Here is a 16,498-nt window from a genome sequence, read left to right as displayed (position 1 = left end):
AGATTCCAAAGAAATGTAGCCAGTTTCTTGGCTAAAAGTCAAAATGTCCTTAGGAACAACATACTCTGTTCCAAGGTCAAAATTGTCAAAAGTATTTGAGAGCTTGTATCTAATCCTTAAAAGATTTTAGGGTTACCTCTTCAGAGGGGGGAATGTTAGAGGGGAGGGAGTGGGCATGGATTTGATCAAAACACCTTATATGCATGTATGAAATTCTCAATAAAGTTTTTGTAAAAATTTTAAAATAAATAAAATATTTTTTAAAAATATTTGTTCCATAAATAAAATGTAAAATCTACAGAGGCATTCATGAACATATAAACTTTCCATAGTTTGGAATATACTAAAGCTCATGAACAGATCTTGTAGTATGTAGTATTTTAGCTATGTAGTATTTTTATATTTAACATCAGTGTGAAAGTGGTTTTTGAGCACACAGGGTTTCTTATAACCCATTAACCATATTCATCCTTCAATGAGTGTCTGAGTTTCCTTTCCTGTGGTTGGGATAAAATAGCCTGAGTAAAGCAACTCAAGAGAGAAAGGCTGCAATTTTGCTTATAGTTCCTGAGGGGATATAGTCCATCATGGTGGGGAAGGCATGAGGACAGCTTGGCATAATTGAATCAACAGCCAGGAAGCAGAGAGAGACCAGGAAGTAGTGCTTACAGTGAACATTTCACATTTAAACCACAACAATAGGAGTTCAGAACTACTTACGTGTATTAAAAACCTCAGTGTCTTATATGATTCACATCCAGTTACACTGTTTAAAACTCTAATACTAACATTTCTTTAATTTTTACTTCCTTGATTTCACAGAGCCATGACGTCTACTTTTCCCTTTCCTCCTTTCCAGATCATTTTCCTTTATTTGACCTCTCCTCCCAGAAGTGTCATACAAATTTCCATCTAATAGAGATCTTTTCCTGCTTCTTTTATCCTTATTTTCAGATTTTCAATCCTTACCAAACTGTTTTGTGATTCACCTGTGCTTAAAAGGAAGGAGACATAGGACAGGTTAGGAACTGATTTCAAATTCATACTTTCCCACCATGAAACTTATTATGGAAATGAATAAACTGCAGAGTAGTAGGTTTTTCTCTAGGGTCTATGACCTCTCCAGCCATGTGTCCTTGGCTATGTTACAGTACCATGAGTGGATTCCCTCCTATCAAGCAGGCAGTAAGTCTAATTAGACAGCTATTGATTACCCCCAAGATAAAAGTGCCACAATTACACCAGTAGAGACAATTTGCTGTCACTTTCCCAGACCAATGAAATTTCTTATTATATTAAACATATGTACCCTTATATTCACAGTCAAATGTAGTTCTCATCACTCATCAAAAAAGTTCCTTCTTGTAACAGACAGAGACCATTACAAAGTTCCAGAACTGGTCAAATGCAGAGAATAAGTGACTGTGAGGTGCCCAGCCCTAAGTGATAGATCTACAATGCGATCTGTACACTTAAGGCTCAGGGAATATCAAGGAAGAAGGGGTGGAAAGATTGCTAGAGCCAGAGGAATAAGACACCTGCTACAGTTAATGCATCCTAAACATTATAGGGAAGATAGACCAATGAAATCTCTGTAGTATGGTAGTCTAACATGATCTGTATAATGACAAAACTGTTATGGTTCAGATAGCCCCACCCCCTTACCAACTGGGTCTCAAGGACTTCTCATGCTCCTGAGAAAAGGGAACCTAGCTGATAAGCACCTTGGTCTTTGAAGTCAAGAGAAGCTTACTTTTCTCCACTGTTTGGCTAACACAGAATTCCCCTTTGATCTCTAAAGAGAACAGGTTTTAACAGTCCCACTCTCCCACTTCCCCCCCAACCCAACTTTAAAACAAATACATCTTCCCTCCTTCTGCAGGAAGCAGAAGCCTCCCTTTTTAAAAGACCCCAGCTCAAGACCAGGGCAGACATTTTCCCTGCCTGGAAGGGAATCTGTCCCATGTGTTCCTTTGCTAATAAACTCTGCTTTCTCCTGATCAACCCTATTCATCATATGGCTACTTTGTATCTATCAGATGGTCCCGAACCAGTTGAAATGCCTTCTGGATGGGGAAAATTTTACAAGGTCCCACCTCAAGATGAAGACCTATAAGCAATCAATGGGTGCTGAGAGAGGGAGAATCATTTTTCTCTAAGGACTAGCTCCCTGAGAGATCATTTGATTCCAAATGGGCAATCCAAAATACAGGTACACATAAGCACCACTAAATAATCTCAGTGCATTATTTTTACTAATATATGTATACATTAATATACACATAATATATTTGTGTGCATTAAATGTTTACATAAATACACATATAATATATATATATGCATATTTATAAATGTATGTATAAGTAAAAATACTAAAGAGGACAGGAAATTGAGAGGAAGTGAGGAGACATGGCAGGAGTTAGAGGGAGACTAGAAGGGACAGAAATAATGCAAAGACAATACTCATGTATGAAATTTTCAAAAATAAAAAAATAAAATTTTTTAAATTAAATTAAAAAATAAGGATACAGAAACAAGAATAAATGTATGCATGTATGTATATGTATGTGATAATCAAAGTAGAGGACAAGAAATTGTGAGGGAGAGAGGGGATATGGGAGGAGTTGGAGGGGGACTGGGAGGGATGGAAATAATACAAGCACAATACTCATTATGAAATTCTCAAAATTAAAAGCATTAAGTAAAACCCACAGAGTAATGAATCAAAAATAATTTTTGATTTTAGAGAATTTTCCACATTTGATTCACAAATTTTACATTTAAGTAAAAGAAGTTTCACTTGAAATAGAAAATTATTGCACAAAGAAAAAATAAAAATACTTAATAGAAGGTTATTTATCAATATTTCTCTTATAAGACAAAAGAATTACTTTCAGCAACGGTGCGCTAATAAATTACTCAAGACAATGTTGGATGTACATTTAAATATGGGTGTATGGGTATAGATTTGTGTGTTCACAGTTAACATTTTTCATAATAAGAACTACAGATAGCAACATTTTCTTGCCTGGAAAAAAACATAAATATATAGTGATTCTCAAATAGAGATTCACCCCTTGAGAAGACAGGTACTAGAATTTCAAAAATAAAAGGTGTGAGGTTTTTTTTTATCAACTGTAGGCAAGGAATTTGAAGAGTTTCCAAATATTACCATATGGCCAATAAGTGCACATCAGAGCTGTTTGAGCCAGGGAATGGCCAGTCACTGTCTGGGGTCTGGTGCTGAGTTCATTCTCACGGTTCTGATAGCCAAAACTTTGTTCCAGGTGCTGGGCTGGACACTATCTTATTTTAACCTTCTCCAACCTTTGACTGTCCATACTATTAATGATTCCATTTTGTAAGGAAAGAAACAGATGCTTTGAGGGCTCAAAAAATTTGCATAAGATCACACAGATAGTAAACTCAAAGCTAAGATTCAAAACTATTGTACTATGCTGTTCCATAATATAATGGAAAGAATTGATTTTTGCCTCATTAAAATATTCCCATTAACATCCTTGCCAGAGTTGACTATAATTATATGTTCTATTTTTAAAAACCATAGCATTTCTGAAGATCTATACTCCAAAATTATTTGAATATTCAGCATGAACTAGTCATCAAACTTCTGACACCCTACACTTGTTCTGTGGTGAGGTATATAATGAAAACTATCTTGTGCAATAAGAAAAATAATAGCAGCTAAACATTACTGAATACCATATGCTAGGTATTGTCTTGGCAGTTTTAAGTTCATTAATCATAATTTATTTAATCTTCATGTACAAAAATAGAAACATATGCAATAGATGCTATTATTATATCAAATGCATACACGAGAAAATGGAAAATGTGATTTTTTTTAATTTATTGTTTGAGAAGTTCATAAATAAAATGTGTTTTGATTGAATCCACCTCCCATTCTCTCCCTGCCAACTCCTCCCACACCCCCCACTTTTATTTTTCCTTCCCAATGTCATGAACCCTTTTTGGGGGGAGGGGGTTGTGAGATTTTCTATCTTAGTTGTTTTTGTTTTTGCTTTTTTGACAAAGTTTCCCTAGTCCCAGCCCTCCTGGAAGTCACTGCTTGAACTATGTTGGCCTCAAGCTCCCAGAGATCTGCCTCTGCCTCCTGAGGGCTAGAATTAAAGGTGCATGCCACCACATCAGACATTCATGAACTCCTTAAAATCCACTAAGTCCACTTATTGTTGCCAACATGTGCATAGGTATAGGGCCATCCACTGGAGCATGGGAAGCATATCAAGGGGCTACATCCAAAATAAACTGATTCTTCCTCCCCAAGAAGCTATTAATTGCCATTAGCCCTTAGCTAAGAGTGGGACTCCAATGAGCCCTTCCCCATCAGTGTTGGAATTTTGGCTGACTTGATCTTCTGCAGGTCTTGTACACGCAGTAATAACCGTTCTGAGTTCATGTGTGCCAGGATCCTGTCATGACCAGAAAAGGTTGTTTCACTGCAGTCCTCTACAATTTCTGGCCCCTTCTTAAGTGATGATACCTGATCCTTCAGAGGAGATGTGACATAGACATATCATTTAGAGCTAAGCACTCCACAGTCTCTTATTTTCTGCACGATGACCAGTTGTGAATATCTGCAGCAATCGCCATCAACTGCAAAAAGAAGTTCCCCTGATGACGACTGACATTTGCACTAATCTATGGATATAAAGACAGATATTTAGAAGGAAGTTTAATACTATGTCCATTTACCCAAATCATGGTAGTAAGTTCTCCCCTAGGGCCTATACCCTAGTTAGACATGGGTTCTTGCCTCAGAACCCATGTATCAGGCTTGTGAAGCAGACCTTAAATCCAATCAGAAAAGGGTTGGCTACTCCCCATACATTCATACCACTATTGAACCAATGGGACTATCTTGCCAGGTCAGCTGTTATAGCTTTCAGGGTTCACAGTTAGGTAAGACTGTTAACTTTTCTCCTCCAGTATCATGCATAGCACCTTCTAGCACTGTGAAAGCTAGACCATAGGGATGAAGCTTCCATGTCAGTACCAGCTTTATTTCTCCATGTCCTATGATTTAAATATACCATGTCTTTAGCAATGGGTTCTTACCATCAAGTTCTGGAGAGTAACCAAGAGCAATGACAATATTCCATATTGTTTGGGGGTTTTGAGATACCACTGACCAATGATTCAAAGTGAGATAATCTGCATCTGTCACTGAGTTTTTGTTTGATAGCCTATGACATATGGGAAAGGCATTATCCCCCTCTAAAGGGTAACTTCATTTAAACTCTTTTTATATGTGCATATATTTAGGAAGCTTCTACAATAATAGGTTTCCATATGGCTTTTTCAAAGGTCTTCAGCATTGGTGGGAGTGCAAACTGATGCAGCCACTGCAGAAACTGAGAGATAACACAAAAATCTGTTAGCTAAAAAGACCTTGAAAAATATGGGATCCATAAAAAGATGTGAAAAGTAAACTGGAAGATCAAATAAATGCATCAGAAAAATTTTACCACATATAGCATTGTATAGATTATTCATTATTTAATCTAACATATTAAAATCTTTATTGTAAATGAAAATGACTTACAGGGCAGATTTTTCTCACTTGCAAGAATCCCTAAGTATTCTTTCTCTGTGCTTGCTAAACCACCATAGCCAACCTTTAAATAAAATGAGTTTTCACATCCAAATAACAAAAAAAAATTAAATCTCTGAAAATGAAGATCATGTTGAGCAAAAATTTTAAAAAGCCAGACTCAAAAAGACAAATATTGCATGTTTTCTCTCACATGCATAATCTAAATTAAAACTAAGAACGGAGAAGCTTCTTCCTGAAGTGGGTAGCAGTTAATACACAGACTCATAACTGGTCAAGGTACTAAGAATAAGTGAATAGTGAACATTGAGTGCTCAGTCATAAACAGGACATTTATATCACACACACACACACACACACACACACACATACACACACACACACACTCCAGCCCAAGACTCATGGAACATCATGGAAGAGCAGGCATAAATCATGTAAAACCCAAAGAATGGGGAAGAGTGCTGTGAACTACTGCTGACTTCTGGGCATGGCAAGGTTATTGTACACATGAACTCACAGCAGCTGTAGCTACCTGCACAAGACATGTAGAAGTTCAAGCCCGTCAACAGGAGGGTGAAGGAGTAAGGAGCTCAGGAGGCCCCACCCCTAGCTGAGGAGCTATTGGCAATTACTACCTGCTGGAGAAGGGAACTCATTTTTCTTGAAGGGTGTAGTCACTGGACTAATTTTTCTTCAAGAATATAGCTACTGGCAAATTGTCAGTGCTCCAGTAAATAATCCCACACACATGCTCATACAAGTAATCCTAATTAAACTCAATGGGTCATTTAAATATAGATACAGACATTAGGAGGGGGAGTTGTTGGGAAGAAGGATTCCAGACAAAGTAGGAGGGTATGAGAGAGGGCATTAGGGGATGAATATGATAAAAAGACACTATATTATACATGTATGAAATTGCCAACAAATTAATTAAAATAAAAAAGAATACATGAAAGTAGAAAAATGTCTTGGGGGAAGCAATGACCATGGCAAAAGGGGAAGAGGGAACAAGAGAAAGAAATTACTGTGATCAAAGTATGTGATATGCATGTATAAAAATATCACAATATATATTGAGTTCAATATTGTATAACTGTATTAATTCAACTGTGAACCTAAAAATTTATAGCCACCTTTGAAAAATCTGTATCAGCGGGTTTGCTTCCTTCTTGTCATGTTCCTGGTTTCAATGTGTTTCCCCCAAAATCTTGTGTTGAAAATTTAATGCCCAAATTTGTATGTTAATAATATTCGAAGGTGGGCCTTTGAGAGCTGACTATGATTATATGACGCCATGAGAGTGGAGACATTAGTGACTTTGTAAGGAGAGTCAAAGACTGGGACTAGTCTATATACTACCCAACTGTGACTAGTAACAATCAGATATATAGAGATTAGAAACGCATGTGCACTTTAGTGTCAGTTGCATTAAAAATGAATTTTTTCTGTATGAAACTGTGTATTTTAATAATGAAATGGAGATCTTTTTTAAAGATTAAAAACTCATTTAATTTTATGTCCTAAAGAGTTTATACTGAGTACAATATTGTATAACTCTATTAATTCAACTGTAAACCTAAAAATTTACAGCCAATCTTGAAACAGATGCATCTTAGCTCTGGAAATAGTTATTGAATATGTCAATGCTGTTGTCATGAAATGCTTCTTCTAATTATATGGTTATTAAGTAAATAATTTTTAAAAACATCACAATAAAACCAGGCATAGTACTGCACACCTTTAGTCCCAGTGCTCAGGAGACAGTAGCAGGTGGATCTCTGTGAGTTTGGGGCCAGCCTGGTCTACATAGCAAGTTCCAGGCCAGCTGGGGCTACAGGGAGACCCTGTCTCTAAAAAAGTCACAATAAAGCCATTATTTTCTTCAATTAGTATACATTAATGAAAATTTTAAAAACTCTCAAAATTTTCACAGAAAAATGTTCATACGTGTATAGAATTATAAAGAAAGAGTGGGAGAGACAGACAGACAGAGACAGAGGCCAAAGCTTTACCAAAGAGAAAGTTTGTGTGCAGGGTAGCTTATGGAGACTCAGAAGTGCTAAGGACTTTACATTCACCTTGTTCAAGTTCACCGTGAGCTTAGGATGTACCAAAGAACCATGGAATACAATTTAAAAGCTGATGATCCTGCTCTGCTCCCTGCTGGCTATGTGACCCTGGACAGAGCCCTTATGGCCTTGTTCCTCACCATCACATAGAACTGCTGTAGAGATTAAAACTGTGTATTAGATCGCACACTGTCAGATACACATTTCTACAGAACTTGAGATATAATTGCTAATTCCAGTCATTCTACTTATTAAAAGGAAGTCAATTAAGTTCTAACATTTTTGTAAGTGAAACACACCTGTCAAGAATAGGAAAACTACAATTACAATAAAAAATTATTAAATCTTACATAATAAAAATTACTAAAAATAATTAGAAACTCATTACCAGATATTTTGGTGCATTATCTTGAGAACCTGCCCCATACACATCATCAACGTGTAACCAAGTATGGCATTTATTTCATAGAGAAAAAAACTTACCACAGAAAAAATAGTGTTTTTCAGCTTTGACTATGTTCTACAGATATATTCGAAATACAAAACGGATTAATTTGTAAAAAATTTTTGTAGATCCATTATTCATATTCTATACAATGGAAAACAAAGTTCTGATTTCTAGAAAGCTTAACCAGTTAGCCTGTTTGCTTGAGCATATTTTAAGCTCTCTTCTGAGAGTACATTGATGCTTTAGGTCCATCAGTCAAGTATGGAAGGAGCAATTTTATTTCTTGCCTCCTTTGGTGGCTCATCCTCAGAGCTGCCGCCCATACTGGTGCTGTTGCTGAGATGGAATGTGAGTCTACATCAGTGGAGGAGGAAGAGGTTGAGGAGGAGGCTGAAGAGGATAAGCCGCAGCTTTCATCCGTGTCACCATCCTCCCAGGAAGATGAGGTAGAAATTTCACTCTTGGACGAAGACTCACTAGCTGTCACTGCTGGAGCTACTGGAACTAAGTACCTTTTTCTTGTTTTTTCTCTCTGTATTGTTTGTCCAATGCGTTGTTGCAAAAATAATCTATTTTCTTTTCCTTTTAAAACTGTCTTTAGCTCTATTGTTCTTGAAGGCCCATGTACGTATTTTCTGTTTGTGTGCATTCATAAATCAAATGTCCAAATTTCAAGCATTTCTAACATCTTACACGCTGCTTAGGCAAACGCCTCAACTTGTCTCTGAGCTGTGGGCTGATACATGGGAGTCACCAACTTCAGAAGGCTGTGGCCTGTCACGGTGACTTTTTGTTTCCTCCTACCATATTTTAGAAAGAAAACTGTTTTCTTACTATTCAGTAAATGCAATAATCTAATAAAATGTTGTCAAGCAGCTTTCTGCATTTAGGAAACTTCTTCCTATAAATACTAAGAATAATTAGCCTATTGACTTTCTGTAAATGAATACTACTGAGAGATGCTGAAGCAGTTTGTTTAAGTAGATTCAGCATCCTGTCTGAAATATGATTTATACTTGCCAGACCTCATCAAGGTGATCTCATCTGAAGCCACCAGCCTCTGGGCATGCTGCTGCCAGAGAGACCCACAGACAACTATCCACTCTGCTCTCTCAAAAGCCCAGGTCCCTGTGTTGTCTGCCCGGCTTCCCGGCCTACTGTGAGACCTCAGAACAACTACTCTTCTCACTCAAGGCTGGGCCTTAGCAAAGCATCGCACAGAGCTTCTTAGCATTTGTTTAGGGAAGAGAAGTGGCTCAGTCTACCAAAATGGGAGTCTACCAAAATGGGAGTCTACATCAGCAAAGACCCCTGGTTTTCCTGAGTTACAAAAATGTAAAGAGGCCCAAGCAGGAAGAGCTCCCAGTCTCATGTGAACACAGAGAACACCAGAAACAAATGTCAAAAAGAAGCAAATAGTTAGGGAAAGGAAAATGATGGAACCCAGAAAGTCTTGCAGTGAGCCATGTGCCAAATAGTTTCAACAGTATTTTCACACGGCCAAGTGGAACTTCAGATCATGAGCACAGCTAAACCTTCACTTCCATTCCCCTAGTTACACTGTCTCCCGACTCCAGTCTCCATCTGCCCATACACATGCAACGTTCACAGCATGTATGTCTTCCACCTGAGGACACTGAGGTGGGTAAAGTGAAGGAGAAGATTAAGAAGAGAGAAGGAGAAAGGAGCACAGGCCAAGGTGTCTGTTCTTGTACCATGTTTAGCCCCTCTGGCCTGCTATAAGGGAAGAGAGACCAGAACTTGGTTATGAGTTCAAGAAAGAACTGATGCAGCTCCAGGCAAGCAGGGCTGAGTGGTGGTCCAGTGGAGGAGGTGAAGTGCAGTGGGGAACATTTCCTTGGCCCCTCAATACCAGGGAAGGAATACAGGCAGGGATAATAGGACTTTGGAAGCACTGAAAACACGCAGAGTTAGCTTGATGTGATCCTGAAATTCTCACGCTAAACCACGACAACAGCAAAGTCACCAGGTAATATTATCACATAGGAATTAGAGAAGACCCCAAGACAAGGTACAGTGCTGCTGGGCTAGTGCCAGGCATGACTAAAGCGACCCTAAAGTTGTACAAATGACCTTGAGAAGACACTGGAGTCAGGCAGTTTGGAGCTCAAGCTACCACAGTTCATGCCCTAATGACAAATGTGGCTTGAGATATCTTGGCTAAATTTCCATGTCACTCCTCTCATTAATTTGTATCTGTGTCTGATGTCCTGACCCCCACCAACAGCTCCCCTTCCTTATACAAAAATGGTTTTAGCCTTCAGCTCCTTCAGGAGTCATTGTGGGCTCACGTGTGATGTCTAAATCAGTACAACCAGAGTTTAGATTCTTTATCAGAAAATGTAAGCATGCATTAGCTTTCTGCTGCTGTGACAAAACATCAGGAAAAATGCAACTTAGGGAGGAAAGGGTTTACTGTGTCTTATAGCTCCATGTCACAGCCCATCTTTGAGGGAAGTTAGGCGGGAACTCAGGGTGGGAACCAGGAAGCAGGAACTGAAGCACAGACCATGGAGGGATTCTGCTTACTGGCTTGCTCCTCTGGCCTGTGTTCAGCCTGCCTTCTTATACAGTCCAGGATGGCCTGCCTGGGGTAGCACCACTCACAGTGGGCTGGGCCCTTTTACATCACTCAATAATCAAGGAAATGCCTCACAGCATATACACAGGCCAATCCAATAGAGGAAGTTCCCCAAGTAAGGGTCTCTCCTCCCAAGTGTGTCAAGTTGACAAATGAAGCCAACCATGACAGGATAGGGCTAAGTTAACCCTTACTATTTGCTTAATACAAAAATATAACAGAAATCAGACACAAAACCTAACTCATCTAATTCTATCACACAAGAACAAGTAATTTGGAACAAGTAATCTGAGGCTGCTATATATTCCTTTAGTCACTTAGTCATCATCTCAGTTACCAGATCAACTGTGGAGGTATCTCAAGGCTGTGTTCAAATAACCCTTGTGTGGTAGCCAAATGCTGCCTCACAAGGGCTATTTCCTTTCTCTTGATTCCTCTCTTCACATAGTTATTTTATCATCTCACATCATCACAGGAAGAAGGGTAAGTAGAGTAAAATAAGCCATTTCTAGTGGAGGAAACTGTAGTTACACAACTTTCACTGCACTATCTGATTACAATCACCCCACACTATTACTAATTATAGTTGCTAACCTTTTATATGTATAATTTATAAATTAAACTTTTTCGTAGTTTTAGGAAAATGTGGTGTGTGTAAGTTTGGTACTAGTCTCAGTTTCAGACAGCTACTGGGGGTCTTAGAACCCAAACTCTGCAAATAAGGGAGGATACAGTAACTGCACTGGTGGTCTCTTCAGTCTTGAGGCATTTATTTCTGTCTTGGACTGAAACTGTTAGGAACCAATGTTTATATATTTAAATGAATGATGTCTTTTCAAACATAAATGTTACTGCTTTTAATTTCACAAATAGAAAAACGTGGAGACATACCTATAATTTGTGGGCTGTCTCAGATACAATATTCTTTCTCAAAATCTTGCACATCAAGCTACTTACAAAAGGCCACTTTTTTCAGTTGTATGGCAGGAAGTGCGAGGAGATTTTACTTGGCATCAGTATGTCAGCTTTCCATGGAACAAAATCTGAAAGTGGAAAGACCATTACAGAAGTAAGTAATAACAGTAAGTAATGATAATATTGCCTGTGTGGTTCCTACATAGATGTTACCAATTACTGGGTTTGGGGGTTTTTTGTTTTGTTTTGTTTTCTTTCTTTTTGTCTTTTTGAAGCAGGGTCTCCCTGTAGCTCCAGCTGGCCTGGAACTCACTATGTACACCAGGCTGGCCTTGAACTCACATATACCCACCTGCCTCTGCCTCCCAAGTGATGGGACTACAGGCATGTGCCACCACACCCGGCCAATTGCTTTTTTTTAAATAGGAGGAAACAAAAAAGTAAGTAGACTTAAGCAAGGAAAAAATGGGACCACTATCTTATCCTAACTCCCAAGTACCATCTACTTCTGAGCAACAGGAAGAAGAAAAAGAAAAAAATAAGTTAGAGGGTGGATAAAACTGACCTTCCAAGAATTTTAGGAGGTGCTAAAACTGAAGGGAAAGTATTATCACCTTCACAAGAACCTGCCAGGAAGGTATCCTACTTCCTGTCCAAATGGAGCATGGCTACTCTGCCTGTTGTTTACATTAACATGTGGCGTTATTTAGCAGTTCTTTGCATGTCATTTGGAATCCTTTTACCAAAGTTGTTTCTGACTTTGCTTATATAGTTTTATTGTTCTTTGTATGTTTGAATTTCCACCCCTCCTTTTCTCCTCTCCAACTCCTCCCATGTTCTTCCCTCAAATTCACGACCTCTTCTTTTATAATAATTGTTACATACACACACACACACACACACACACACACACACGCACACAACCTACTGGATCCATTTTACATGTGTTTAGGGCTGACCACTTAGGATTGGATAACTTATCAGGGGGCTCATCCCTGGAGAAAACTTATTCTCCCTCTCTCAGCAGCCATTGATTGCTTGACTCATCTAGGCCTGGAGCCCTGGGAAGTTTCCCCCATCCACTTCATCATGTCCACTGTTATTGTCATTATGAAGGTCTTCTTTAGGTAACCATATTGGTTTTCATGGATGCCACTTCCCTGCCATGTCTTGCATCAGGAGTCCTGGTCCTCTAGTCCTTATAGTATAGTCTTTGCACCCTCTCTTCCTCAGTGTTTCCTGAGCCTGAGGTATTGGGTCTGCATTGTGAATGTACCAATTGGGGTAGGCACCCTCTGGTCACTTATTCTCTGCATTTTGGCCAGCTGCATAGTAGCCTCCATCTACTGCAAAACATAAACTTTATGAGGGATGAAAGCTAGACATATCTGTTAGACTAAGAATAAGCACTTAGAATACAGGCAGAAACTGTTGATTTAGAAAATGGTAGTAATAGGTTTCTCCTCTAAGGTCTATGGCCTTACCGCCATGGTAAGGTAGTTAGCGAGGCTTATTGTACCAGGCATGAATTCCCTCTCTTTGAGTAGGCCTGAAATCCAATTAGACAGCTGTTGGTTATTCCCAAGATAAAAATGTCACTATTACACCACTAGGGATATCTTACCAGGCATGTCATTGTTTTACAGCTGGATAGGCAATACACACATACACATAAACTAGTAATAATAATAATAAATAAATAAATAAATAAATAAATAAATAAATAATTTTTAAAAAAATACCCAGGCATGGTGGTACATGCCTTTAATCCCAGCTCTTGGGAGGCAGAGGCAGGCAGATCTCTGTGAGTTCAAGGCCAGCCCTCAGGGGTTAGAGACCCTGTCTGAAAAAGACAAAAAAAAAAAAGAAACAACAACAAAAAAACCTTAAAATAATAGAAATATTAGATTAGTTAGATTAGTCAGGAGGTCTAAATTCTGCATATTTACTTGGCTCTGTTACAGAAAAATTCTGATGCTTCAGTGGACTGTAAATTTAAAATATTTAGTGGATAAAAAGAATTCTTGACTGTTGCGACCTTCACAAACTGCCTGAGAGTGCCTAGATCTGGCATCCGTGTGGTGGTGAGCTTCTCTAAATTTAAATGTGTCCATCTTGGGACCACACACGGCCCCTCCCACAACTCCAGGGCTAGGCTTCTCTGCCCTTCAGTAGGGGCCCAGACCCTAGCAGGCTGCCTAAGAGTGCCTGGATTCAGCCTCCATATGGTGATAAGCTTCCCAAATCATAACTTACCCATTCCTACATTCGGGTCACCTGCAGTCCATCCCACCACCATAGGTCTAGGCTTCTCTCCCCTTTAGCAGAGACCTAGAACTTTTCAGATGGCCTGAGAGCACCTAAATCAGGCCTCCCCATAGTGAGCTTCCCAAATTGTGCTGTGATTGCTTGCTAGTGGGGGCCCAGACCTTAGGAGGAAGCCTGGGAGTACCTGACCGATACCTAACTTGGGCCTCTGTGGGAACTCCTGAGTACCTGTACTGGTTCCTCCAGTATAGAATCAAAAGAGAGAACCTGAAGCCTAGACCAACTGGCTTTACATACCCAATAAGAAAACAACCAAGGAACACCAATAATACAAACAGAAACAGACTTCAACTTAACAAAGGAAGGCTTAAGTTTCATACCAGAATCACAAACAACAAAAAAAAATCCACATGCCAAAATCACAATGGAAAAAATAATAATATGGAAAAACCAAAATAATGTGTCCCCACCAAACATTTCCAGTCCTACAGAAGAGTTCTACAAGGAGAACCCCCTAGAGATAACACAGGACACAGAATTTAAAAGAACAATCATAAACATGATCAAAGAATTAAATGAATTTAAATAACTTACAAACAAATCAAAGAAATAAAAGAAAATAGAAATAAACTTCTAACTGAATTCGCAAAAGACAAAAATATTGAAGAAAACTCGGGCTGAAATGAAGGTGAAAAGCTGAATAAGCAAATTCGAAACAGAAGGAGAAAACCTACAGATAGTGCTTGAAACTCTTGCTAGAGCAATAAGACAAGAGAAGGAAATTAAAGGAGTAATAGTTGGAAAAGAAAAGATCAAAGTATTCCTTTTTGCAGATGAAATGATACTATATCTAAGAGATTCCAAAGATTCCACCAGGAAACTCCTAGAACTGATTAAAACTTTCAATAAAGTAGATTAATCCACAAAACTCAGTAGCCTTTCTATATACCAATTAGAAGCAATTGGAGGAAGAGTACAGGGAAACCCTCCCATTCACAATAGCCTCAAAAAAAAAAAAAACTCAGAATAAACCTGACCAAAGACATCAAAGATGACTAGAATGAAAATTTTAAATATTTAAAGAAAGAGATTGAGGAAGACATGAAAAGATGGAAGGACTTCCACTGCACATGGATTGGAAGAATTAATATTGTGAAAAAAACCATCCTTCCAAAAGCCATTCATAAATTCAATACAATCCCAATCAAATTCCCCATAACATTCTTCATAGAATTAGGAAAAAAAATCCTAAAATTCATATGGAAGTAAAAAAGACCCCAAATAGCCACAGTAACCCTGAGCACAACAAACAATGACTGGGGATATTGCTATATCAGAACCTAAACTATATTGCAGAGCTATAGTCATAAAAACAGTATGGTAGTGGTGCAAAAACAGACACATAGATCAGTGGAACATAATTGAAGATCCAAACATGAGTACACACAATTTCAGCCACCTGATATTTCACAAAGGTGCCAAGAACACACAATGGAGGAAAGACAGCATCTTCAATAAATGGTGGCTGGCAAAACTGGATCTCTACCTGTTGAAGAATGAAACTAGATCCTTATCTTTCACCTTTCACAAATGTCAACTCCAAATGGATCAAAGACCTCAATGTGAAACCTGAAATTCTGAAACTGTTAGAAGAATACATTGGCAATAACCTACAAGATGTAGGTATAGGAAAGACTTTTCTAAACTGGACATCAATTGCTCAGGAATTAGGGTCAAGAATCCACAAGTGGGGCTGCATTAAACTAAAATGCTTCTGTACATCAAAAGAAACAACCAAGGAAGTGAAGAGAAAACCCATAGAGTGGGAGAAAATCTTCACCAGTGACACATCTCATCTGACAGAGGTTTAACATTCAGAATATATAAAGAACTCAACAAAGAATCAAGAAAACAAATGACCCAATTTAAAAAATAGGCTAAAGATCTAAACAGAGAGTGCTCAAAGGAAGAAATAAAGATGGCTAAGAAACATTTCCAAAAGTGTTCAACATCGTTAGTAATTAGGGAAATGCAAATTAAAACCACCCTAAGGTATCACCATACCCCAGTCAGACTGGCTAGCATCAAGATAACATCAAATGATACCAAATGCTAGCAAGGATATGGAGAAAGGGAATGCTCATTTACTGCTGTTGGAATTGCAAACTCATGCAACCCCTATGGAAAGTGATGTGGAGAACTCTTTAAAAAAACTAAAAATGGGGCTGGACATGGTGGCGCATGCCTTTAATCCCAGCACTTGGGAGGCAGAGGCAGGCGGAGCTCTGTGCAAGAAGCAAAAAAAACCTGAAAATGAGCCTACCATATGACCCGGTTATAGCACTCCTTGGAATATACCAAAAGGACTCATCATATTGCAGAGATACTTGTACATCCGTGTTTGCTCTTTTCACAATAGCTAAGAGATGAAAGCAACCTAAGTGTCCCTCAACTGATGAGTGATTAATGAAAATTTGGTACATTTACACAATGGGGTTGTACTCAGCAGTAAAGAAAGACAAAATCATGTAATTTGCAGGTAAATGGATGGAACTAGAAACTGTTATACTAAGTGAAGTAACACTGACTCAAAAAAA

The 16,498-nt window shown here is 38.5% G+C and overlaps 1 pseudogene; it reads right to left on the bottom strand.

The window, feature by feature from the left end:
• Nucleotides 1–8,367: 8,367 nt before the first annotated feature.
• LOC103744588 overlaps nt 8,368–16,498 on the bottom strand; it is a 54,143-nt pseudogene continuing 46,012 nt past the window's right edge.

The sequence above is a fragment of the Nannospalax galili genome, unplaced genomic scaffold (genome assembly GCF_000622305.1).
Source record: "Nannospalax galili isolate Female #2095 unplaced genomic scaffold, S.galili_v1.0 scaffold660, whole genome shotgun sequence".
In the NCBI taxonomy this organism is placed as follows: domain Eukaryota; kingdom Metazoa; phylum Chordata; class Mammalia; order Rodentia; family Spalacidae; genus Nannospalax; species Nannospalax galili.
The sequence above is the reverse complement of the archived record's forward strand: the minus strand, read 5'-3'. Positions and strand labels throughout refer to the sequence as shown.